This window comes from Cataglyphis hispanica, chromosome 3 (genome assembly GCF_021464435.1).
Source record: "Cataglyphis hispanica isolate Lineage 1 chromosome 3, ULB_Chis1_1.0, whole genome shotgun sequence".
Taxonomy (NCBI): domain Eukaryota; kingdom Metazoa; phylum Arthropoda; class Insecta; order Hymenoptera; family Formicidae; genus Cataglyphis; species Cataglyphis hispanica.
Window position 1 is genome coordinate 4,530,076 of NC_065956.1, and position 26,022 is coordinate 4,556,097.

General features: G+C 40.1%; 1 protein-coding gene across 4 annotated transcripts in view; it reads left to right on the forward strand.

Moving 5' to 3' along the window:
* LOC126848376 (frizzled-2-like) overlaps positions 1 to 26,022 on the forward strand; it is a 97,243-nt gene that overhangs the window by 30,200 nt on the left and 41,021 nt on the right. The window contains exon 1 of one of the 4 annotated variants that reach the window (XM_050589224.1): positions 11,284 to 12,062. The exons of the other annotated variants lie outside the window; for them this stretch is intronic. The gene's annotated coding sequence lies outside the window, so the exon portion shown is untranslated. Of the gene's footprint in view, positions 1 to 11,283; positions 12,063 to 26,022 lie in introns of those variants that run through there. 4 annotated transcript variants of the gene reach the window in all.

The window sequence follows — 26,022 nt, forward strand, 5'->3', positions numbered from 1 at the left end:
ACAAGGACAATGACCGTTCGCACTTCGGTTTCCCAAGGCCGATACTTTAGAAAAGACCGCAGGTATTAGATACGTACCGACCCTGCGCTCCTGTAATCTCGAGGCAATATTTGCGCTGCGCGTACTCAAATCCGCCCCGGGGGCGATATCACGCGCTCTGCCTCCGCCGCATTGCCGCCTACTGTTCGCGAACACCGATAATTTTGCGCGTGTGGTTAGCGCCGTAATTGAAGTGTGTACAGGATATTCAAGAATATCGCACGATGTCGGGAATAAATTCCTCTGAGTTTAGAATCATTCTTTGAGAGAGACTACTATTCATTCTACAACTACATTAAATAATCAATAAAAGTGCCTGTTACAAATCTTCGTTTGTGATCTATTATAGAAAAAAACATTATGAAAATCATATTATAATTGTAATTCATGATATATATTTATTCTTCTATAGTTGAAGAAAGATCTAACTAGAAAATGTCTACAAGGAGTCTGATAGCGAGACTATCATACAAAATCGATAACAATCTTTAAAGATGAAAGCGCTTAATCAATCATTTTGCGTCAACAGTGTACTATTAATTACATCTTCGATGCACGACTGCATAAAGCGAGGAGTTGCAGTTTTAGTACGTTGACAGCAGGAGACACGAGGGCGTTTATCACGTGGTGGGCGGAGAACGCACATGTGCGTTTTACATACGCCTCAATTATGCTCCATTCGCTCTTCGATAATGAATTTAGGAACTGCTCGTGTGGGATATAGCAAACCCCCACCTACGTGATGTTCGCGATGTTTAATGTGAATTTCATCTGTTTGTGCTCACATTGTGAGTACAGCGTCGCCGATGTATATATTCATTATTTTCTGATTATATTTTATTTTGATGTGTACAACAGTTATTTGATTGCGCAAGATAAACGTAAAGACTTGAACAAATTTTTATAAGTCATTATAAGTTAAAATTCGTCGCGTGTTATTGATAACGTCAAGTATTTGTGTCTTGCATTTATAGAATCAAAGAAACGGAAGATAATTTTATTTGTCGAGTTCTATATCATTGCATATATTGATGTGGACTTTATTGTGCTATATGAAAACAAATAAATAGATAAAAATAAACGTATAATATATATTTTCTATATTTATCATTCATTTCGGTTAGAAAAGTATGGTAAAAGATATTTGCAGGAATTTTAAAGAACTTGATGAATATCATTGCATCAATTAAAACGCATATAACACAATTGCAATCCAATTCTCAGGGAAGTCATAATCATTTTTTTATTAATAAAGATTACTTTGATAAAGCAAATGATGCGGTGTTTCCGAAAAAAAGTACGTTTTTTCAGGCCGCGCATTTATCCAATTTTTTATGACGTCATCGCTCTTGTATTTTTCTTTAATTTGATCGATATTATCAATTCAATGCGATTGCGTTCTACATAATATTGCATCAACGGCGCGTGCAAGGCGACCTGTTTTAATCGCTCTATGAGGAGCTCTTTTGAGGTTAACGCTATGCGTGGTACATACGAGGTGAGAGAGCATTGTGATCTCATAATGGACCAATATTTGCAATATGCACGCTAGGGGGTTACTGCGGCTTACACTCGCTCACAACCCTTGCTAGTTAATACATTGCCGAAGTTTAATGAAATAATTACGAATGAGATTACTTCTCCGTATACGGAGGAAATAATAATCGAGTTTTGCAGCAATGCATTGTTAACATAAAAGACAAAAAAATTTCGTGCATTATTAAAAGTAATACTTTTTGGCCACAGCAATTAATATTAAATATATTCTGTTCAAAATGTATTAATGTCAGAATGTAAATCTTAAGTCTCTTTAATAGTTTTATATAAAAATTAGAAATACTTTTGCGCGCAAAGTTTATGTACAAAATTCTTTTAATTGAAAGAAAAAAAAAGTTTATTATTAAATATCGTTTAATTAAATATCGAAAATATGCAATAATCTTTTTTCCTGAGATTTGAATTAAATCTTAAATAAAATAAGATCGATCTCGCTTTTTTATAATGGCCAAGGCGTTCACGCAACGTAGAATCAGGATGTGTCGGAAAGAACAAACTTGTGAAGTGCATGTTTATGAGATTAGTACAGCGGGTTATTTTCGCCGGTTATGCCGAATCTGTCGACTTTATTGAGCATCGTTGCGCGTGGGACGATGTTTCGGTTGGTCGGCTATTCATATGAAGACGTAATTGGGTCGGTTGACAGTTTCCGAGTCGCTCATTTGACATGTGACATGATTCAGAAGCGTCGAGTCGTTGTCACATCTTCAATTGGCTCCTCCGTTCGAGCAATCAGCGTCCCGCGCCAACAAGAATCGCATCGCCTTCGTCATCTTTGTCCACTATCGCATGTCTTTGTCGCATTGCTCTTTGTTTGCCACTTCGAAGTTTGTCCAACCGCGGCCCCCTTTCTTTCCACGATATACTTGAGCAATTCCTCTCGCATTCGTTTAATATACATAAGTATCCACATTTTCTAGATTAAAATCGTTTATATATATATCGAAGCGATTATAGAATGATATTTTAGATGAGAAATAAAAGATTCTTTTTTACAGTTCTGCTTTTAGCATATAAAAAATGTTAATATCTAAAAAGGCGATAATTAAACCTAATATCTCCTCGATTTTCGTAGAAAGTCAACCGATTTATGTGAGTGGAGATATAATACAGCAAGAAATTAATATATCATCTTGTGTTATAAATCCGATCATGACTTTCAAAGAGGCATGCTATTGACATCTTCTTTAATGTCACTTGGTGCCGGGTAAGAAGGAAATATCATTCACAACCAGGTAGATCACGGCAGCTGAAAGGTTAATCGTATGGCTAGATTTTCCATCGATATGTCAATCATATTGATTGCAGATGGCGCGTTCCGGATATCGATAACGGTATAGCCCTTTCATAATGCACGTTATTATGCATGTATGGTTGGCGTTACACCTGTCTAACACGATGGTAAATAGAAATCCTACGCGATAACGAGCGACGACGACGAACGGTAAGGAACGCGAGATTCGCTGGCGTTCGGTTCATTATGCGGCTCTCCTCGGAATTTGTTTATCAAAGCGTTTAGTCGGAAATGATAATTCCCGGCCGGCATTAATCGTAATTATACCCGACGCGCTAACTGTACGTTATTAGATATCCGCCAAGTGCCTGACAAACAACTTGTGCGCAGTGTCGAGATCCGTACATATCCGGTGTTCCCGTCTCATCGGAGGCCGATCGTTGGAAGACCAGTCATAATCCGACTCTGGAAATCGGCAGTAATCTCTCGCGATTCTCCATAAGCTCGTTTATAAAATGTAGCAAAACATCGGATGAAGGGCGTAAATAAGAGGAGAGTAATGCGACATCGACGACGTGCATTAATCGTATATGTGGTGGATGAAGCGTTCACCGTGCAAAGACGCGTTATCAAGCGGGATCGATCTTCGGCGAGCCACGGGCACGCGATTGAGCACCTCTGCGCGGTTGGCAACAAATCAGCATGACAAAGAGTGCGGGAAGGAAGAAGTAGTGGTGATGCTCGAGCGCGTTTGGCTCGGAATACGCGCTGCCGGTTGAAGACTAAAGGGGTGTATGGCCAGTGAAATCTGTCACCCGGATGTCAATCAATATTTCGTGGGGTTCGTACGCGCGCCCCCCCTCCCCTCTTCCCTCAACCAACCTTCTGCTCAGCCTCTCTTATCCGCGCGTCCCCCTCCCCTCCCCGTACGTATTCTCGTCTATGCCTATCTCTCTCGTGTGTACGCGTCAACTGGCTAGGCAAAATCTGCAGGACACCGCGTGTGCGACCGCCGCCAACGTACGAATGACAAAACGGACAACAAACCCTTCCTCGAGGTGATTAATTTTCTAGTGGAAATTAATCAAGAGGAAAAAATACGTGCCGGGCGTGCGCGAACGAACAATGAAGCGATCTGATGGGAATGTAACAGCCGGTCGTAATCGTCCGACGTAGTCGTATCGCCCTCCCCTCCCCTCCTCCCCACGACACATAATGTCTAAGCGAAATACTCTGTCCATTAATAAATCATAACAGGTTCTTCCGATTGCGTCGCGTTAATACGCCAGACGGACCATGGGTGGCCGATATGCTTCTCTATTATCTCGTGTCACTCCAATTTCTCACTAATGAGATCAATTAAAGATCACATTGTCTTTTAAATCGAGCCACTTAACCTATCGCAATTCATCGTATTTATTTGCGAGATATATCACACATATAAAAAAAGAATACATATCTGCACCGCTAAATTAATGTCGTATTAAGTACTTCGCGAACTTCTGCTGAAGTATAAATTATGATAGCAATCGCCAGCAATTGGCGATGGACGTAATTAAGCTAGAGATTTTGCGATATAAAGTGAAAAAGAGGATGAGAATCGTGATTTTCCCGTGGATGCGAAGCGACCAGACGTACTTTACATTTGATTTCACGTCGACGCCAAAATGGTTGAATGTCGACGCTCCCCATCATCATCGTCATCATCACCGTGTTAGCTAGCCGGCTCTCGCAGTTATCTGCGCGCCACGGAATATTACGAAAATCGGGGGTGCGCGTTGCTCGTGCGCGTCCCTCAAAATAGAGTTACGAAACTGTAACTACGTTTCGATGCATTAATGCGACATAGGACCTAGGGTTGGACCCTGGGAACTTCGTCGGAATTCATGGCGGCGTGGCGTGGTCGCTCGCTGTAACAAATCGATCGTGGTTACATCGCTTTTCGGTTCGCCAGAAGGGAAAGCCGTTTACGGCGATCTGATCGGTTCGCTCGCTTGTAAATGTAACTTTATCGTAATTATCGAATAAGGAATAAATTGGGAGACGTGATAGCATAATGAAACGGATTTATAAGATTACGTTGTAATCGGCTTACAATAAAAAAAATGCAACGCCTCAGAATTATATCTTCTATGGCAGAAAAATAAGACAACATTGTGATTAAAAGTAATATGAGAATAAGATAAAATATATGAGAAAAATTATATATATATATATATATATATATATATATATATATATATATATGTAGATTAACTCATGTATATTCAACGTAAGAATAACATAATACGTGAGACATGAGGTATGAGAAATATTTTTCTGCAATATATAAAAAAATGATATATGTATATATTTAACTATATATTAATCGTATCAATCCGAAATCAATAAGATAACAGAATAACTACTTCGTTATATATTTTACACGGGCAAAGTTTAACAGGCGTTCTTGCGTAAGAGGATTATTCCATGACGTTCAGCAGTTTACGAACGAATGCTATGGAAACACGATTTGCTTTGTCACGCATTACGCATTTCTAAACTCATTGTCAAAAATTGTAGGAGTTTAATTTGTCTAAAGAGATTAAATATTTTAATATTTATTCTAATTCTCTCTATAATGTGTAAAGACGATAATAAAATTTAGTATGGTTGCGCTGCATTTTTTTCCCCAGAAATGTCTTTAAGACATGACAAAATATCAAAAGCGTATAGTTTGTAGATTCTGGTTACACTAACAGCAATGCATATTACTCGCAAGTGGATCGCAAGCTATGTAGACACAAAACCAAAACTGACTTTCCGACTGATCTTGAGAAATTCGAATGGCGTTTGAGTTATCCGCGCTTGGTTTCTACACAGATGCATTAAATTCCTACATTGAAACGCTTGAGCCTTCGTCGCAATCCACCGACGTCGCAGAATGTCTCGCGTCGCGACGAGAACGATGACGGTACTTTAAAAGCGCGGAGTGCCGCACTTGACAAACGCCTCACAAGCGCCGACCTTCGTCACTGACTTGTATTATATTCACAAGAATATTATTTTGTCACCCTCCTACCATTAAATGAATTTCATCAAAAGGCGTAAATTTATCGGCAAAAACGCACGGGCTTATAATGTATTATGATAAATAGCATCAAAAAATACATTTACGCGATTTTATAAATAATTTTGGCTTAATATTTTATTTCATTAGCGCAATAACGAATACACACAGCGACATTCTTAACAAACAAATAAAATCAGAGAATTGTATACAAAAATCTATAAGTAATACTTTTTCAAGGCCGAGAAGTCTACATGTGAAAAAGAATCTATTCATGAAAAATGAATTTCATCAAAAATTGCAAATTTATTAGCAGAAAAACGCACGAGCTCATAATGCAAACTATTAAAAAGCATCAAAATACGTTTGCGCGGTAAATAATTTGGGCTCAGTATTTTATTTTATTACAAACAAGCAAGATCAGAGAATTGTATAAAAAAATCCGTAAATATTTTCTCAAGTCTGAGAGAGATAGAGTTTACACGTAAAAAAAGATTTGTTCATATATATAAAGTACCGCATCGTACGTCTGCTATATTGCTTCTCGTCGTCAATGACGATGACGGTGTCGCGGGATAAGAAATGGGAGGGTTGTGTAGTTCGCGCGGGGATAATCCTTTCTTTTCCTCGCATTTTCTCAGCAGCAAAGCCCTCGCGGCACAAGCACAGGCTACTTTGATCGCCACTAAAACATTTTCGCTACCCTTCTTCGTTGAGTCGTCAACCTCTTGTCTTGCCGTCACCGATGGTAGGTAGCTGCTTTACACCGCGATGACGACGTCGGGGCGTGGTCGTACTGCCTGTTACCGATTAATTACAGCGCGGATATCAAAGAATTCATCGACGCGACAACGTGCGCGTATGAAACGTGGAAACGACATTGAGCAAGAGGGAACCAGCAGCAGCCGAGCTTACTTACATGTTATGTAAAGCCCAGGTTTATGTAAACGTGCTCATACTCATACTAGAGAACGCGTTATCATATACACAGAGCAGACTGTGTGTCTCCCGCTAGCCTGAAACTAAAGTTACTAAAGAAATAAATTTGTTTATGGATACCGAGATCCATGAAATGCAATTTCATGAATTCCACACAAAAGATTTTGACATAAATAAGTCGATATGATTTTGATGGACAAACAATTGCATAGTCTTTTCGGAGAATCATTATAACGTTATCTACAGTTGTTTTCACTCAGATTTTTTATCTATGCTTGTATCTCTCCAGAACCGTCTAGAAAAATCATGAGAAAGCAGTAGGCATCTCTTTGACGCTTGACAAGCGCATAAAAACATCGACAACATATTTTTCCCCTTTTAAGCAGACTTCGATTCGTTTCAAGTCGTCATCGCTGTCGACCCATTTTTTTCATCTTAGCATTTTTTTCAATTTTTTTCTCTCTAATCAAGCGTGGTAGCGTAAGTAAATGAACTCGTATGTTACGTGGACGAGAATACAAAGCCACAAAACCGTTTTCCTTGTCACGAGCTGTACTCCGCTTGATATTATAATGTGATTTACATTGGGGAAACTACTGTCGCGTCTCATCAACACGATCTCTCCTGTCGCAGCCTTTTCTTTGCAAAAAATTCGTCAGGCAAACATAACGAGATGGGAATGGCGTAGAGAGAGAGAGAAAGCTTTGGAGAAACTTAGAGTCCCGACGCATCAAAGCAAGAATGCTCCCTCTGTCGGAAAATTAGGCCGCGTGACGTCTTTGAGGATTTTTCCCCGCCGCTCACCCGCCAGCTATCGGCTTCGACTACTCCGCTTCGATGTTAACGAGAACATTTCGCATCGGTAAAAAACAAAATTATTTCTGCGCGTTCATCGGAGTGCGAACGAGAGTTGCCCGCATCGTCTTTGAGATCGGGTTCCTCCTCTCATGGTGGCCTCGATGAGATCGAGAAACCAACCATCTCCCATCGAGCTGCGATACGCGCGCTCGAGAATTACGAATTCATGAAAAAACAAGCACACTCATTAGAGTCTCATCGTGAATTTTTCTTTTTTTTTTTTTTTCTTCTTTCCTTTGTTCCTGCGTACGCGAGCGAACGTACTTTATGCCGCGCACTCGACCGTCATTCGTCACAAAGACTTTTCGGCCGAGAGATCGTTGCTTTCCGTTTTGCTCCTTCATCCATCTGTACGAAAATTAGCGTGCAAACGACGAGTAGCTGATGGAAAGGGCGGAAAAGGGAAGAGAGGATTGCGTTCGATGTACACGCACGTAGACGCTATCGTCGAGCAAATGAAGAGCGCAAGGTCAAATTTGTAATAGGATTCAGATGAGAGAGAAAAAAAGAGAGAGAAAATACGGGCAAAAGGATGAAGAATATGAGGGAGAAGAGACAGAAAAAAGCAGCCTCTTTTGCTCTTGGTCGGCCGATGTCACAAAGTATATAATGTGAGCTAATTACCTCATTGTCGTCAAAGCTACACTCGACTGCTACTAGAGGAGAAGTGCTACAATAAGTGGGCACTTTTGCAAACTTTTCTGCATATGTGGCATTGGAATCAAATTTTCCTTTCGACCTGAGAAGACAAAAGGAAAGAAACAGTAGAAATCTAGAACATGAAGAGAATGAGAGAGAGAGGAAAAGAACAGTCAGCCAGCGGAATGTTCTTGAGAATGGCAGAGAATCCGGGAGAACGGAAGAGAGTCCGCAAAAGATGGACAGAGACGAACGGAAAGAGCTTCTTTTCGACTGATTAGGTCTGCAATATGAAAAATGTTGAAGAAGAACGAGTGCAGCTTTGTCGCCACAAAGCTTCATCACCCTCGACTTGCTCTTCCTCCCTTTCCTTCTTTCCTTTTAGTGCGCAATGCGCGCACAAGGGGATAAATCAAAGCAGGTACCATCCAGCCACGATGACCATCATGCCAATCTCCAAGAGAAAAAACACTGTAATTAGCCTCTTCAGCGTGCCATCCTTATCTGGACCCCGCTTTATCAGTCGCAGGCACGTTCGACAACATTATCGCTGTATCCCTCATACTCAAGGGAGGGAGAGGGGGATAAGGATACGGGAGGGTTAAGGGAGTCGAATATGGGTGCGTACATGAGGACCTGTCTCTCTTGTTGTTATCGGCGTCACCGGTCGTCGTTCTTTCTCACTGCAAACGCAACGCATTCGAAAAGGCCGACACAGGGGAAGAGAGAGCGGGAATGAAAAACTTCAAAGCCACCGAAACGATTGTTCGGCAACGCTCGCTCCCGTGCGTGTGTACCTCGAGAGGCAGGCGAAGGGATGCAAGCACTCGCGAACGTGCGCGCCCACCCCTTTGATTACCTTCGAGCTTCTCCTGCTTCTTTTCACTTTCTTCCCTCTTTCTCTCGCTACCGAAAGAGGGACTCTCTCTCTCTCTCTCTCTCTCTCTCTCTCTCGATAGTGAGAGAAACGGAGAAAACCGATGGAGAACGACGAAAACACCGGGGAGACGCATACGGTTTCCCTTGTGCGCAAACGAAGAAAAAGCATCTACGCGATAAAGGAGTGTCCCGACGTGTTAAGGCGATGAGGAGGGCGTCGCGATGGAACGGAGTTCATTGATTTTACGAGCGTTCTTTTGACCTCGCCTTCAGCGAGAAAGAGATGGCTGTAATAAGTGTATCTCAATCTTTTCGTTCATTTTCATCGAAACGATAAAAAAAAAATCTAAATTGTCATTAGTTCGATGAAAATGCTTTTTTTGTATGGCATTTTATTTCACGTTGGCTATTAGAAATTCAATAGCAAAAACTTGGGATTTTCAAAATTTGTGTTAGTCTTTCAAAAAGTATAAAACAGCGAATCTTAAAGTTCTCTAGAAATCGTGATGAGACTATGATGGGTCAAAATTATCAGTAAATTTCACACAATCATATAAACTTCAAAAATGATAACATTGTGGCTTTAATAGGTTAAGCTATTGTATATTATAACTGCGAATTTTTATGAAAAAGACACGAACGATTAAAGCTTTTAAATAATCCGATTTAAATAAACGCTACAACAAACCAACCATTCATTCGTCAATATTGCTTACGAGAGTAAGGCTAAGTGCCCGTTATGAGCATCGTAACTCGCATAGTATAGATTCTGAGAAGCGTTATTAGGCCACTGTAATCATCATTCCGAATGTTATCGCCGAGAATTACAAGCCGGATTACATTCACCGGAGTAATGGAGTAGGATCCGAGTTTCTTCGCGCTTTAAAATATATAGCTTGCGGTATCCGATCGGTAAAACGCGTTGCTCACGTAATATCAACGTCAAGTTAAATATTACATTTTAAATATCGATGATGGTTCAATTCTGTAATGCTCAGTGTATGTCGCTCCATTTGAGCATATATAAAAATATTTGACATAACGTTGACATGATGATGACGTTAGTGTGTATGTATGTATAAACTTGATGATGAACTGCTACTTGATTGCATCTGTAATCTGTAATTAAAATTATGATACATTCGAACGCAACTGCGAAATAATTATCAAAGTTATAAATTCAACTTGATCCGCGATTTCTTCGTGTTTCTCGCCTACTCTACTGGATCTACTTGATGAGAGATTTTGCTTCGATAAGAATTTTTAACAGTCTTGACTTATTTTTTAGTTTGGGTTCTCTGGATTCAATGTCTTTGGTTCGAGATTTTCTATGTTACATTCTGTGTTCCGTAGACCAGTTTTCGATTATACGACGCGCATAACAGCTGCGCTCGAGAGTTATTAACATCTTAATTACGATAGGCTTTCGTTTTTGCGAGGACGTCTGGTCGATCAGTTCTTCAAGGCAAGAGCAAGATTGTTGTCTCTTTATTGAATGGATCTTTATTAAATTCTTTTATCCCATCATCATACAACTGGATTATTAACAATTATCATAATTATGTTTTTAAAAAATTTGTAGAAGTGTTAATCCTCCTCCTTCGTTAGACAAACGATGAAACAATGTGAATAAATTTTTATTTTTCTCTCTCTCTCTCTCTCTCTTTTGTCATTCTCAATATTTTTAAATCGCTTCTCAAAGATGTATGCTTTTATATCGTGATTTTAAATTCACTTCTTTTACATTTGCATTCATCGTATCTTCGGTCTGCGAATCGCAAGTCATAATTTTACATAATTGCCCTGATCCATTGGCGCCGTCGATGCAGACGACAAGGACTTAATCGCGGGCGGCATATCAATTTGCGATACCCCTCCAGTAGGTCGCGTCGGGCGATTGCGAGTGGTGGCACGCACGCGCTCGCCATCGAACGCGCCGAATCGGTGAAAAATTTGCGGCGACGAGCTGGGGACGCGAATCGACGCAACCTCGATGTCAAACGGGGGAGAAGAGTTCGGAAAGTGCGACGGCACACGCGGAAGCGCGCAGCTGACGCGCAAGAAGAGCGCCGATAAAAGCCGAGCGTCGCCGTGCGCCGCGTGCATTTATCACGAAACCGTCAACCGGCACGTGGGAAGACGAAGACGTGTGCGTGCGCGAAAAGACCTCGCGTATAAACCGCGAGACTCCTTGAAATCATCGCACGGATGATCCGTCTCATTTCCTGCGACTGCGAGATAAATCTCGCAAGATAATCGCGTAGAAACGACGAGAGTTTATCTTGTCGGAGCTTTATGCTTCGACGTAAACTCGAAGCGAAGATAAACCGACATTGCTCCGACATTCTTGACTTTTTTTTTTTATCGCGCTCCGGACTTCGAACGGAGATAAATCTGATCGCGTGGGCAGCTGCTCGTCGAAGCTATATGATGCAATGGCAAATAATCTGAAGATGTCGGGAGTGCGATTTGCCGTGAAGAAATGACTAAGATGAATCGAAGGTGACAGCCTGGGGCTTGAATTCAGTTGAGAGGAAAATCGCATCGGTGTCACTCGGACCGTGATATCGACGACATCGTAGAGGACATCACCAACTGCGATAAACGCGACAAAACGAGGATCGAGAGAAAGAGAGAGGAGAGAGAGAGAGAGAGAGAAAAGACGACAAAGGAGAGATCATCCGTACGATTACTCGACGCATCGACATTAGTGAACTGAATAGTGAGAGAAATAATCGTTGCGTGATTACTGAAGGCTACGTCGATACGTTATCAGTGGACAGTTCGTTCAGAAAGGAAAATATCGCTCGATAATCGCATGTCCAAGGAGTCTGGTCGCCAACGTTGTTTAATCTAATCGGCTGTCAGGTGAGAATCCGAGATAACGAGATGTAGAACCAACAGTGTGTATTTTACTGTTACATCACGTATCGTAATTAATCAGTTGCCACGCGATCGAATTATCTCGCTGAATGATTCGCAACGATTAGATGCGCCTCGGTCGTTGCCTCGAAACTGTCTCGTAGGGAAGACAAATGTCTTTCATAGCAATTAAGAGCAGGAAGATAGATATTCATCTTGACAAAATTCTCGTTTTATTTTTGACGAGAGATTTTAAAAGAGAGATTTTCGTATTTAATCGTTGATCAGGCAGAAAAAAATCGAGCAAGATACGAATGACAATTTTGTGCATATATTAGCAATAAACATTCATTATAGGAGAATTGTAGCCGTAATAAACAAATGCAAATCATGGCGCTAACCCATCCATATCAAATCTTCGTTAATTAAAATGATTAATGAGGAAAGCTCATTAACACGCATGCAGATAGCAATCAAATTCAATCAGATTAGCGAGATTTCAATCTCGATGTTGCGCATATCTTCACAGATATTTACAGTTTATTTAAAATCAGCGTTGCATGCAAATCATGAATATTTATGAGTTGCACACGGACTGTCTGCACGAATTATTCTTACTCTTTGCATGAAATCACAATGATAAGAAGCATTCCTATCTTCCAATCTACTCTCATTGCGTCACGGACTATCTAAAATCTTTCGGTGGCTTGTCACTCAAATTAGTTCTGCATTCGATAATTTATTAGTGCCACTAAGATAATCCGCTTTTGTGTATGCACACTGATCTTATCAGTAACAGAGTTCGCAGTATTTTATGCGATAAATACTTTGCGCGAATAATTTTGCGCTCCCGTCATAATTCGAGAAAAAAACTCGCAGCTATTGTACTTCTTTGACTCGATCGTATCGAGATCGAAAAAAAACGCGCGTGCTTTGGCGCGCGAAATAAGTTTCGCGAATTTTGCGCTTGTAGCGGAATTTTGCGTCACGGAAGAGAGAGTCACGCTAGAAGGAAGGGAAAAAGACCGGTCGGCTTGGCCTGGGCGTTCCTCGAATTACCGGCGGAATTACCGGGCGGAATTAGCCGCGGCGGTACATCACAATTAATTCGTAATTAAATCCTTCGGGCGGAGGCAGGGGATTCCTCCCTTTCGTGTGTACGTCTCGCGTGGGCGGTCGGAGGGTGCTTCGAAAGTGTGTGCTTCAGCGCGACGATATGAGGGGTGAGGGGCCGCATATCGCCGCGCCGGTGTGACAGCAGGAAATAAAGGGCAGGCCGTGCATTAGCGTCGACGGTCAAAGGGTCGCTCGAATATCGACCGAGACGGTGTTAAATTGCCATTTGTCGGTCGGGGAATGCCCCCGCTTGTGCTTCACATTCGCGTCCACTGTCCGATATGTTGTCGTCCACCTTGTATGTATGCGCTTTAACTTTCCATCGGTGAGATAATAACGCTTTGCAAGACGCAGAGTATCACTTTGAATACATATTGTTAGATATTTTTTGCCGTTTTGGCACATTTTTTCATTTACCTGCCGGATCCGTGGCTTTCATCGCAATCGTAATCAAAACAAGATAGTCTATTGGAAAAAAAAATCGTGATACTTTTCTATAATAAGGTCTTTCAATCAGGCTTTCGTGATTTTTAGGTATTTTACATAACATTGAATTATATTTAAAATTTCGAGAGAGAAAAAAGAAAAGGAGATACCAATGCGTGACAAATACAAAACTGTCAGATTATTATTTTGGTAGATAAATTAAAATGATGTGTGTGATTCTGACAACATGATGCTTTTTCTGGTACTTTCAAAATTAATTGCTCTTTAATTATTACAATAATTTATAAGTTAATAAATTACTTTCTTTAGCTTGTTGTATTTATTAGCATCTTTAAAAATTTAACTATAACATTTGATATAATAATATCTAATTCGTAAATTATTATTGATCTGAAAATAGTTTAAAAAAGGAGTGTACTATATAAATTTAAGTGTTATAAGTGTAAATAAAATATGTAGATTGATAAACTGTCTCCCCTCTTACACTGTTATTGGAGCAATAATAATTATTTATGAAATAGATTATAATCGGATATGAATTTTTAAATGTCACTGAATAGTTATTTAAGGAGAAACTGAACGGTTATTTTAATGTTAATACCTTTAACTGTTAATACCTAAATTTGATTTTGAGATTTATAAATTTGACATTGCATATTTTTAGCTTTTTAAAATATAAAATTAAAATTAATTTATGAGTTAAAGTAAAGATTTGCTCTGTAGAATTAAAATTTTTATTTTCATGAATTTTTGTATCTTAAATTAAAAATGTGGTACAGATATAAAAAAGTTAGTGCTATATAAAATAATATTTACAATTTTGAGAAATCATATTCTACAGGTCCAATCTTTACTTTAATTCACAAATTAATTATTAATTTTATATTTTCAACGGCTAAAAGTACCTTGTGCACAATGTCAAATTCACGAATCTCGAAATGTGTTAGATTTATTAACTTTTGACATAGCTAATCCGTCCAGTTTTTCCTTAAACAATTTATTGATTAATAAAATGTAAAAAAGAAATTAAGATAAGATTCGAGAAGTGCAAAAATAAAATTCGGAAAAAAACTCATCTTTAGATAACTCTCTCACAAATATAGTAGCTCTCAGATTGTTTACCATAGAATCGTGTTTGACGCGGCCGAAGATTACTTTCGCCATCTCCTGATCGCGTTTCCGATCGAGTTCCCGGGCAGCACGAAAAACTCGATACGAATTACCGCCCCGGGGTATAATATCGGCCGTTCGAGCCGAGTCGCATCCCCTTCGATGCCAAGTGGAAATCCCGTCTGATCCTTTTTACCGGTTTCGCGTGCGTCACGTTCATCCTCCCTTCAATCTACATCGCGTGGCTTTTATTGCGCTCTTATTATTAAGACGATACGAACTGCCAATAAGGAGTATTGACAAGAAGTGTAAATCTATGAATAATCCCAGTACTATTTCGATAATTGAATACTACCGTTTGTATAGGTTTGGATATACATCTCGATATTTAGGGTGAATGTATCTTATTCAGTATTGATTATTTTATTCACTCACAGTCAATCTCTTGTTACCTGTACAAAGAAAGATTATTTTAGAGAGAGAATCAATGTTCATAAAAAATAGCCACAATCCTGTTGTAAAATTTCTTGCAGGTATTATATTAGATATCTCATTTTTAAGCAAATGTCTAATGCAAATGTTATGCAAATTATGAATATTAGAAAAGACAAAAATTTTTATTTTTTTTTTTAAAAGCTTCATTCTTTTCATTTTCTGCACTGGGATGATACAACTTCAAAGCGCTGTAAGAGACAGATAACGTGAGCGGCACACAAAATATAAGCGAAACGCGAATTCCCACGTTTCTCGTTTAACACATACTCCCGTAAAGTGCTTATCGGACATGACTATATACAGATGCAAGATTTTCGCCTTCGTTCTCTGAATCCCGCTATTCTCATTCACATCATGAGCAAGTTTTAAGCCAAGTCCTAACTGGGAAACTGAGCAAAAACAAGCCGCGAAATATCGCTTTGAAAGAAAAATGTCCAACATTTTTAAAATACGAATAATTCTAATAGAAAATGTTAAAAAAAAGATTTTGCGCACAGATGTATATTATTGTATTTAACAGTATTTGATGTATCTTCAAAAGACTTATTTATGACTTATTGTTATTACTTATTGTTATTACCTTGAATGGATTTTTATATATAAAATTCTCACGTACAAAATATATCTTTCATTGCGAAAGATATAATTTCTCAAAGTAATAGCTAAGAAAGTAAAAAGACGTATTTTTATAAAATCTCATCTGGCGCAATTTCAGCATAAATCTGATCAGCTGATCAGCTGTCATCTCGACATCATTATTGCTGTTAGATTCTCATTTGTCTGATTGCAGATGTATAATCAGTAATATAGTTTTATTCTGTTTCTGTTGCAACTGCGAACGAGAAAGATGCGTATTACTGATAGCGCCATTAGCGCTGCATCAAAAGGGTGAAGCTGGTCACGCACACGCGCGCACTTGGGAGCGCGCAGATAATAAATCCGCCGTGGTGACTCGCGGGAGCGTACTCGTTAAAAAACGCATTCCCGCGTTTATTATACATACTGCATACATGTTCGGAGAGAGCGCGGTACGTCGCAACCCCTTTTGTCGCGTCGGCGTCGCTCGACTACCGCGGCCTCGAAACCGACGCCGGAATTTCGGTAGCGCGCTCGGAAATGCTCGGAGAAATCATCGTCACCGAGTTCACGTATTTTCATGCAAATTCGCACCGTCACAGCATCACGGTCTTTCTTCTCTCCTCATTCGCCTTCGCGTTCTTAACTCGCGTCGCGTCGCGTTCGTCCTGCCATCGTCGTCACGTCTTTTGTCTCTCCGTTGGTCCGCGCAAAACGGCTCCTAGAATTAGTATTCGACGCCGCGCCTCCACGGCCTTTTTTCGTATGCCTCGGGGCAGCTCCGAGGCCGTCGAAACATGCGAGGGCAACCGAATTTTTTCTACAACTTTTCCTGCTTTTTCCATCGCCAGGACGAGTGATGCACCCGTTGCACGGACGCCTTATATACTTTGAGCTGGACGTACCTCGAATGCGAATTATCGTTTACCACAATCACGGTTCAAATGCCGACAGTATATGGTCTTACTCGACGAACTTGTTGTACGCACGCATGCAAATCAAAAAAAAAGTTTACGCAATTATCTACACTACCATCCAGCAATTGTAAGAAATTATATTAATTCAAATTGATGTAAACGGACAAATAGAATTTTATCAGATTGATATTTCAATGACTTTGCTTCGACGACAATAAGATAAATATTTTTTTTTTTTCTCACAAATTTGTTGATCCTCCATATGCTATCTACGAGCTAATAATTCTAAAAACATAAATTCCGTGAGCAGACTCCAGAAAGGTTTCAATATCTAAGTTTCTCACTTATCAAAATATAATACATTACTGGCCTTTTTTATCGTTGCTCGTTTCTCAATCCTAAGTGTAAAAACTTTACTCAACCTGTGTCTCATCGAAATACATCGAAGATCCGATTATCTATTTGGTGTCCTCTCTGCTTTTTGGCGGGCGAGCATCGATCGTCAAAATATCGTCATGTTTTGTCGCGCGTGACAGAAGAGCAACGATGGTAGCCCTCCATCGAAAAGAGGCTTTCGAATAGGCAAGATTAGGCCGCGTCGAAAGTAGGTAAAACCTTGTCAAAACAGAATTCCAAGCGCGCAGCCTGAAAAGCGGGTCTTATCGTTTCAGGTCTTTAGGCATGCCGGATTAGTTTTATGCGTTGACAGGTACGTCGCGCGCTCGAACGACACGAATCCGAGCGATCGTGACGCATATTGATTAGGTTCCGTCCGTCCGTCCGTTAAATTGCATGGGGCAAAGATATTTTGATTTTTTGTGAAATAAACTAATACCCAGCAAAATCCAATTTGTATGATAAATATTTGTATGATTTCTACAAAATATAAATATAATCATATACGCGTGAATATAATTTATCACGTCGGAGCACATATTTTTAAGCACAGAAAGTGCATATATTTTTTGATAAAATTTAAAATTACATATTAGAAAGTACAGAACACATTTTTTACTCGAAGAAGAATTTAATCGAAATATTTTACGAACTGTTATTTTAAGTTTTGACTGTTTGAATTTCATTATATTTTCTTTATCGCATAAACAAAACTGACTTTTATACATTCATATTATTATTTTATTATATTATTATATATTCATTATTTCTCTACATTATATATTTCCTTATGTCGCTTTAATTTTTTGTTGTTATTTTGCATTTAATGTTTACATTCACTTGTATGCTTTCACGAAAATATTTTTTTATGCAAAACTATTCTATCACCTCTATCAGTTTTGCGTTTGACGTTAATTCCTCGCAGTTCGTGACGCTTTATTCCTCCCCGCTTCATCTCTCATCGATCCTGCAATTATCTTCCAGCGCTTCTGCTTGCTAAACGACGATAGGTATCTCGTAACCGAGCTTAAATTGCCATTATTTATACGCGCGGCACGCGTCTCATTGTCTCGTTGCTCACCGGATAGATCGTCTACCGTGCGGCAATAAAGTAATGAAACATCCGCGCGCGCTTCCGCAGCGTTGCTTCGTATAAGTTACAATGTCCGACAGCCAATTGCAAATTCCAGTACTGAGTTACAATATAATTTTCCATTAATATAACATAATAAAAGGAAATATGCAGAATTCAAAATTTAATAATATTTATATTTATTATCAATTGAAAATCCTTCAAATATTTTAACATCATTGAAAATTTTAGATATAAGAAAAGAGACAGAAATATAATAAAATTTCACAATTACATCATATTATGAGCATTATAGGCACGATAAAAAAATTTGTATTTATGTATCTCGCTAATTTTTTTCGCTCGTAATTGAAATTTTGCCAAGATTTTTTTTCTATGATATTTCATCGATCCTATATTTCGTTTTACTTGTTTCCGCGCTATTAAACAAGACTAGCACACCGCTTCTAAGGCGGTCTCGCGCCGGCGATTTATCAACGAGGAATACAAGCATGCCGAAGCGGCGCATAAAGCGCACTCGATGAAGAAGTAAGATCGCGGAGGAGGAAGGAGCGAACAAGATGCGGGAAAGACGGTGCGGCGGTGTGCGGGGGAGGAAAGAGAGAGCGAGAAAAGGGGGTGCAAAAGGTAGCGACAGGGAGCGTCCGTAACTAACGCACCGTGAAATCCACTGGGCACGCGCCATTTCACTTAGCCCATAGCGGCTCCTTTTCCATGCAACCGCGAACGATATGCCGGCTACCTCCCTTTGCCGGCGTCAGTCGAGCTTTCCGCTCTCCCGTCGTCCTCGTCCGACGGTCATCGATTCTCGAAAGTCAGGAACACACGCGAATTCAGTCGTTCCGCGAAAATTCGCATTGAAAAAGAAATAACGTCGCCGAACATCTCTATCTTTGAACGCGTCTATTCGTCTCAGCGAGCCTTCTGTCACCGTTCGACGAGACGCGAGCAATCGAGATTTGCTCCACGACGATGCTTACGTGGTTACCGTCGATCGTCGAGAATTTTTGCCGTATATTTTCCGCTTTGCGAGCGCCGCGAATCGTAACAATGCGTCGACTACTTTACGACTGAAGCTAACGACCTTTTCCGATAAGTCGTGCCACACCGTGCAGTCGTACAAAGCCGGTCGAATATTCAAAAGAATTTCTAACTGTCTCTCCATCGCTCTGCTGCCTGGCGAGCGGAGCGCGCGAGTTGAAACGCGAGGGGCAACGAACTTTCGTTGAAGTCACGGCAGCAGACACGGCAAACGCCACGTTAGAGATTCCGTAATGGTATGTGTCGCTTAAATAAACTTCAGCGAGAATAGATCGTCCAAGTGGAACATTTGATTCCAGCTACGTCACTGTCAAAGGTGTGATTTTTGTCACGCTGCAAAGAGCGATGTGCTCGCGCTTCGACGATTAAGATTTAATTAACATATCTCGTCGCACATCTAATCGCTTCTTCGGTAGAGTGTTATTCTATTTAAACGGGTTTTTTTCATAAATTTCTTTTTTTCAATTCTTTTTAAATTAATATTTTATAATATTTTTCATATACCGGATTTGCAATTCATTCAGAAAAAAGGCACAAGTTATAATTCTTCAATATAAAAAAGATTTTTTCAAATCTACTGATATCATAACGTTTAATATAGATTCTGTTTGTTTTTTTGTAATTCTGATAAAACTATGTAATGATAAAAACGAAAAATAATTTTGGAAAACAAATCGATATTCTCTGGTAAAGCTTTCTAGATGAATCGATCAGATAACATTTTATATAGCATATTTTTACACACACACACACATATATTTATCCTTCTATTTTCTACAATAAGTAATAATGTGATAAAACGTTAGCTTCCGGCATTTAGATAAAACTGGAAAGTCATCGTTCATCAATCGTTCGATCAGTTAAAAACACATTCACGAAGCGAAAAATGTGATCGATCAGCGTGACATGTCACAATTAAATTTTGATGGAGGACGATGCGCGTAGTAAACATCATAGATAATGAACTATCGAATATCAAGATTACTCTGTCTACAGAGAAATCGAGTAAAAATAAAGAAATAACTGCTCAAAAGGATTTGGAAAGGATTCAAAAACACTCGCACTTACATCTATCATTTCTTTGATTCGTTCGAAATGGGTAACGCTATTTAATACCTTGTACAGAACGCGACGAATCCTGCGGCTCTGCGTGCAATTTATTCTCCCTCCCCTCCCGTGTGATCCACCCCGCTGAGGCAAACGTCTTCACCATCACCTTCGTGTCGCGTCGCGTCGTTTGTATTCGCGTCTTCGAGAGTCCTTTTACCGTGCGGTTAACGGAGGGACGAGGTGTGAACGAAGAACCACAAGTGGCCCGGAAAGGGTGTTTCCCTTTCTCGCCCCCGGTGGTAACTCAATCCGCCGGTCGACCGAGCGACCTGGCCGTCGCCCGCGACTTTCACGGAGTTACGCGTTTTCCTGCCGACATTACATTCGATATATATATATACGGCGCGTCGGTGAAGGTCCGATCAGCCACGGTCGATTGGAGCTACGCCCTTACGCCACGGGAATAAGCCGCGTTCCAGAGAGAGAGAGAGAGAGAAGGATAGAGATAGGTAGATAGATAGAAGATAGATAGAAAAGAAGAGAGAGAGAGAGTGAGAGAGAAAACAGGACCTGGGGGGGTTTGGCGGATTGCCAGGACTCCCCTCTCGCCAGCCAGCCGAGCCGAGATATCACGGCGTGGTGGGTGATTCACGTGCGCGCGAGCGAACAGTTACCGAGCGACGATGCAACAAATTAACCGGCAGTAATTGGTTGTCATATAACGTTACCTCGCAATTCGCGGAATTCTCTGGGGAGGCCCGCGGAGCGTACACATCAAATAGCAACGTCCGTATTATTTCAATAACAGATCGAACAAACTGGCCGACGAATGTGTTACTGCCTGCGTAAATCTCACTTGGCTTAAATCACTTAATCTCTGGCTAGAATGCGGAGATTACGGAATTTCTTTTCTAAACGTTGGGGTCTCCTGCGTAGCTTTAGGTAGACATGTTTATTTATGTTAGGGCTGCCGTGGAGCGTGTGAGTTAGCATCTTTCGAGGGTAAAAGCACGAACAATAGCTTACCTTGAATGATGGGTTGGAAAAAAAAGAAGTGAGCGGTTAACTTTTTTATATATATATATACATTTTTTATTGTGTGCACACGCGATTTCTCTTTCATTTTATATATTAATGTTGTATGTTTATGTATGCGAAGAAAGGCGCGTAGTTATATATGCTTTTAACAAAACATTAATCATGATATAACTTGTCGCTCATTTATTATCTTCAGAAGTTTAAGATACAATTTAATTACCAAGTAAATTAATCGTGCAGGAAATTTATATTAATTCAGCGTTTAAATATTTATTTGCTTTTCTTCTCATTTATGTGAAAGTTCTTAAATAATTTATAATATACAAAATGTTCGGAGTTTTAATATCAGAACTTTGGGATTGATAAACTAAGAAAACAAATCTTTGTAGATTTTCTCCAAAATAAAGCAGACATTTTTGTTTGTTTTCTTTTTTTACGATTTTCTCGAAAATGAAGCAGAAACGAGCAAATTTCTAAAGAACTTTTCTTCTTAGTTTATCGATCCCTACGCTTCCAAAGTTTTCACATTTAAATTCGGGACATTCTGTATAATATCGAGTTTATATATACATACATAAATACTTCTGTATGAAAAGCCAATCCGATTTTAAGACAGACTCCAAATAAATATTTTTTGCCGGTTTGTAAATTTTTTAAAACATTAAAGATACGACGTGTTGCAATTATTGTAACAAGTATCACGGATTAAAGAACCGCCTCCGAAAATTAATTGGCGCACGACGATTTTCACGGCAGTCGACAATCGGCCGACGTAATAATTGGGAAGAGAAAGACGAGCGGGCCAATTGCGGCCACCTGTTCTATTATGGGTGCGTAAACGGAAGGGGCGCCTTAAAACACTTCGCGTACGTGTTTCACAATTCCCAACCGTTACCTCGCTCCCTAAATCGTCGAGTACACTCGAATAATCCCTAAGTAGGACCTCGCGTATACGAATACGAAGGCTCGGTAAACCTTCGGGTACATCTACGAATGACAGTTAACATCGATCGAATACATAGTATCATGAAATAAAGTTAATATTAACAGAATTATTAATTTGCTTTTAAGTAATAATATTGATTAATTTGAAATATGGATATCGAAATTTTTTTATTTACTTTTTTGACAAATAAAACTTTATATATAATGTCAAAATATAATTTTCATATCAAGAGCATAAAAAAATTAAGTTTAACTTGTTTAAATTCAAAAGTGAGGGAAAAGAAGGCGGAAGCATACATAGCCATTAGAAGTCATTAGGCGCTTATGTAGGTTACGCATAAAAAGAGGATTTACATAATTCACACGTCTAGATTATTGTTGCTGACAGAGTCGGTTGAAAGTTTCTTCGTGCCGTTCATCACAGTAGCGACTCATTTATATTGATTCCCGAGAATCTCAAGGTATAAGTGTTTACGAAAAGGTGCGCGTCATGCATGCCATGAAACGAGGAACTTTCACGCGAGAGAGTTCTCCTTTATATTAGAGAAATTAAGACCCGATCGCGTCTCTATCGGCCGGCTCCGCGTTAATAATTTTTTTTGTCTCGCGCGCGTCTCGAGGGGATAACGACTCTTTCGAAAACTTAATAGCGAGGAAACAAACCTTGTGAAACCTGTTAACTGTTTCGAACGCGCCCAACGAGCGACGGCTTATATACACTCTTCCTTCCGATTCTCTCGTTAAACGATGCTTACTGTGAGATACAAGAGGCGTAGGTAGGTAGGTACATCTTGGCGGTTCCCAGGGACGCATGCGGACGCGCGCGATAAACATGGAGATCGGGAGGAGCGCGTCGAAGAAGGAGCAGGTAGAAATTCTCGGGACAATTTTTAACGACGACCACTACCCCGTCATCCACCGTCAAAATGCGCCCGTGTCTACCAGCTGTCCTCGAGGTGATATGGCGCCTCTTCTCTTGGCAGTCTCGAGTATTGCTCGTTGTTCCGGCACTTGCTACCTACACTTATATAGCGACTATATTTTTCGGAAATAAACTCGTGATGTTGCGGTCAGCACCCTTCTGCAACCGCAGGTTGTCTGTAAAGTAAAGTCGTAGTAGGTTCGAAAGGACACGTTTTAAACGCTGCGCATTCAAATAGAATGTGACCACGATATATTATTCAAATACAAAAATTCTTCTAAAAAGTTTGCTCGTCGTATGCTTAATCTTCGATCAATCGAGAAACTCGCAGGTGTTCCCGCAATACTAGAAAATCGGAGAGAACGGCATTGTAACTACTTTTACGTAAAATAAATTTATCATAAATCTTGCTGTCCGAGATTAATTGGTAGATGAAGATTAAGTCATAATTCTCTTCGAAGAGGAAGAGAATGTTAATAAACGTCGATGGATTCAAGCGCGTCTTCTCTTGAAAAATGTCGCTGCCAGCAGCGAGAGATGAGTACACAGTCAGAGATTCCATGGGAAGTTATAGAACGAGATTGCATCTTAATGCCTTTGCGCGCGCGCGACGGGAGAACAAGGTTTATTTATCACCGCTGCTATTGAGCACCGCCGCGTATTTGTCATTACCGGTAATGCAGTTTTAATAACTCAAAGTTTTCTATTCTTTTTCAATATCAACAATCCCACTTGAGCAATTCTCTCCGTTCGCTTCATTGTTCTCGATGCTCGCTTCCAGCGGATGTAAAATTATCAGCGTGGATGCGCGCGGCGCGGTCAAGCAACGGCCGCTCTGTATCCAGCATTTCTCTTTCAAGCTTCACGGCCGACATATCGTATGTCGCGTTCGTTTTTCACTCGCATATATCTTCCGCGACGCTTACAATCTCTTCGGCAGAGTATTCAGGCCACGGTGAGTGTCCCGTTTCACGAAACCGACCAGTAACCAAAATGGTGCCTCGTAATAGGATCTACTACCACTACAAGGAGTAATCGGAAGTCTCTCATGCAGATGGAACGGCGAGAGAATTCAAACGCTGCCCCTATAAAACCATCCGCGCTAACGACCCCAATAAATCCTGACGTCTTCAGACGGGGATGGGGGAGAAGGGAAGAGAAGAGGGCATTACCGGACGCTGCAACAACATATTGCGGGAAACGGCGGGATTCGCGATGAGAACCACTGCGATATCGCTTGTCATAAGTCACTCAGCGTGTGGCGTACAACGAACATGGGCACGTACGTAGGATCTCTGCACACAAGCCCGTTCTCGACTTCTTCCCTTTCATTCTATTTTTCCTTGGTGCTCTTCTCGCGTTCCTTCTCTCAGAGCCTCCGGCTCTTTCTTTTATCAACTGTCCTCCTCCAGCTCGCTCTCGTCTACCTCTTCTTCTTCGTCCCGCTCCCGCTTCGTCGTCCATTCTCTCGTTATACATTCAACCAGTTGATCTTACGAGCATTTTACGGACACTCCCAGACCGCGTCCAGGACAACGCGCGTCCTGTACCCCGCTGAGCTGTTCCGTCGCCATCGAGCGAGAGGTTCATCTTGCGCGCTAATTCAGTCGCACCATCGAATTCAGTGCCGCGATACGATTTGGTTTAGTCTTTAAACAAGACAAATAGAGAAAACGCCCATAATTTATTTTACAATTCACATTCGATCAAATTCCGCGTAAGAAAGGGGAGGAAAGAAAGAGAGAGAGAGAAAAATCAAGATATTTATATATTACGCATGTCGACTCAAGTCTCATGACGATAAGAATCTTTTGATATAAGGCATTACTAAAGAAATTCCGAATTAAAATAAAGCGAGCTTTTATATCGCAATAGAAATAATAATTTCGGATAAAAGAGGAGCTTGTCTAAAATGTAACAATCTAAAATAGAGTAAAACTAAGAAAACACAATTAAAGTAAATGCACTTCTTGTCTACGTAGAATCCTTCATATAGAAAGAGACAAACAATTTATCACTTTAATTTATATCCCTATTTCATTTTCTAAGCATCATACAAATATAACTATTAATAATTTTTAAAATATATTACTGTTTTAATTTATATGTGTGTGTCATCATCCGTAATAATATATAAAATGAAAAATTGTTATTACTCTGTAAATCACAAAAATTTACAAAAAACAGAGGATACTATCGACGGGAATTATTTGCACGAACGACTAGCGCACAAGAAGAAAAAAAAAACAAAGATTTATAACAGTCGTAAAATCAAGCGGAGAGAGAGAGAACTCCAGGAGGTATTCTTGGATATATCTCAAGTTTCCGATTTCGAGAATGATTTTTTTCTCCTCGCACGGGACTCAGCAGCGTGCTACCTGGGAGGAGAAAAGTTTCTTGCGCCGCAAGTCCAATGTGACAACACGGTGTCATGTAACAGTTTATTCCGAGTCTCGAATTTCCCGGCAATATTTAATCGATCCCCCAACATGAATGAGAAAAGTTCGAGCTGGCATTTCTCAATACGCGACACCTGGAAGTTAATCTAAAGTTTCGAATTTCCAAGATATTTTCTCGTGATCCCTCCGATCGTAGCAAGCGTAAGTAAACGTCGATATCCTCGACGAGAAGACGCGCAATTGCTGCAGGCTGGTATCGTACAAAAATAGCATTAAGGCATCTGGTGCGTTGCTTTGAGACAGTTGTGGAATCGATTCGTTCAGCCACTGCTAAAATATACATAAAAAAAGAAATCGTATAAATTAAAAAATTCGCGCGCGTATATGTATATAGCTAAAGAGACTAAATTTGCAATTCATC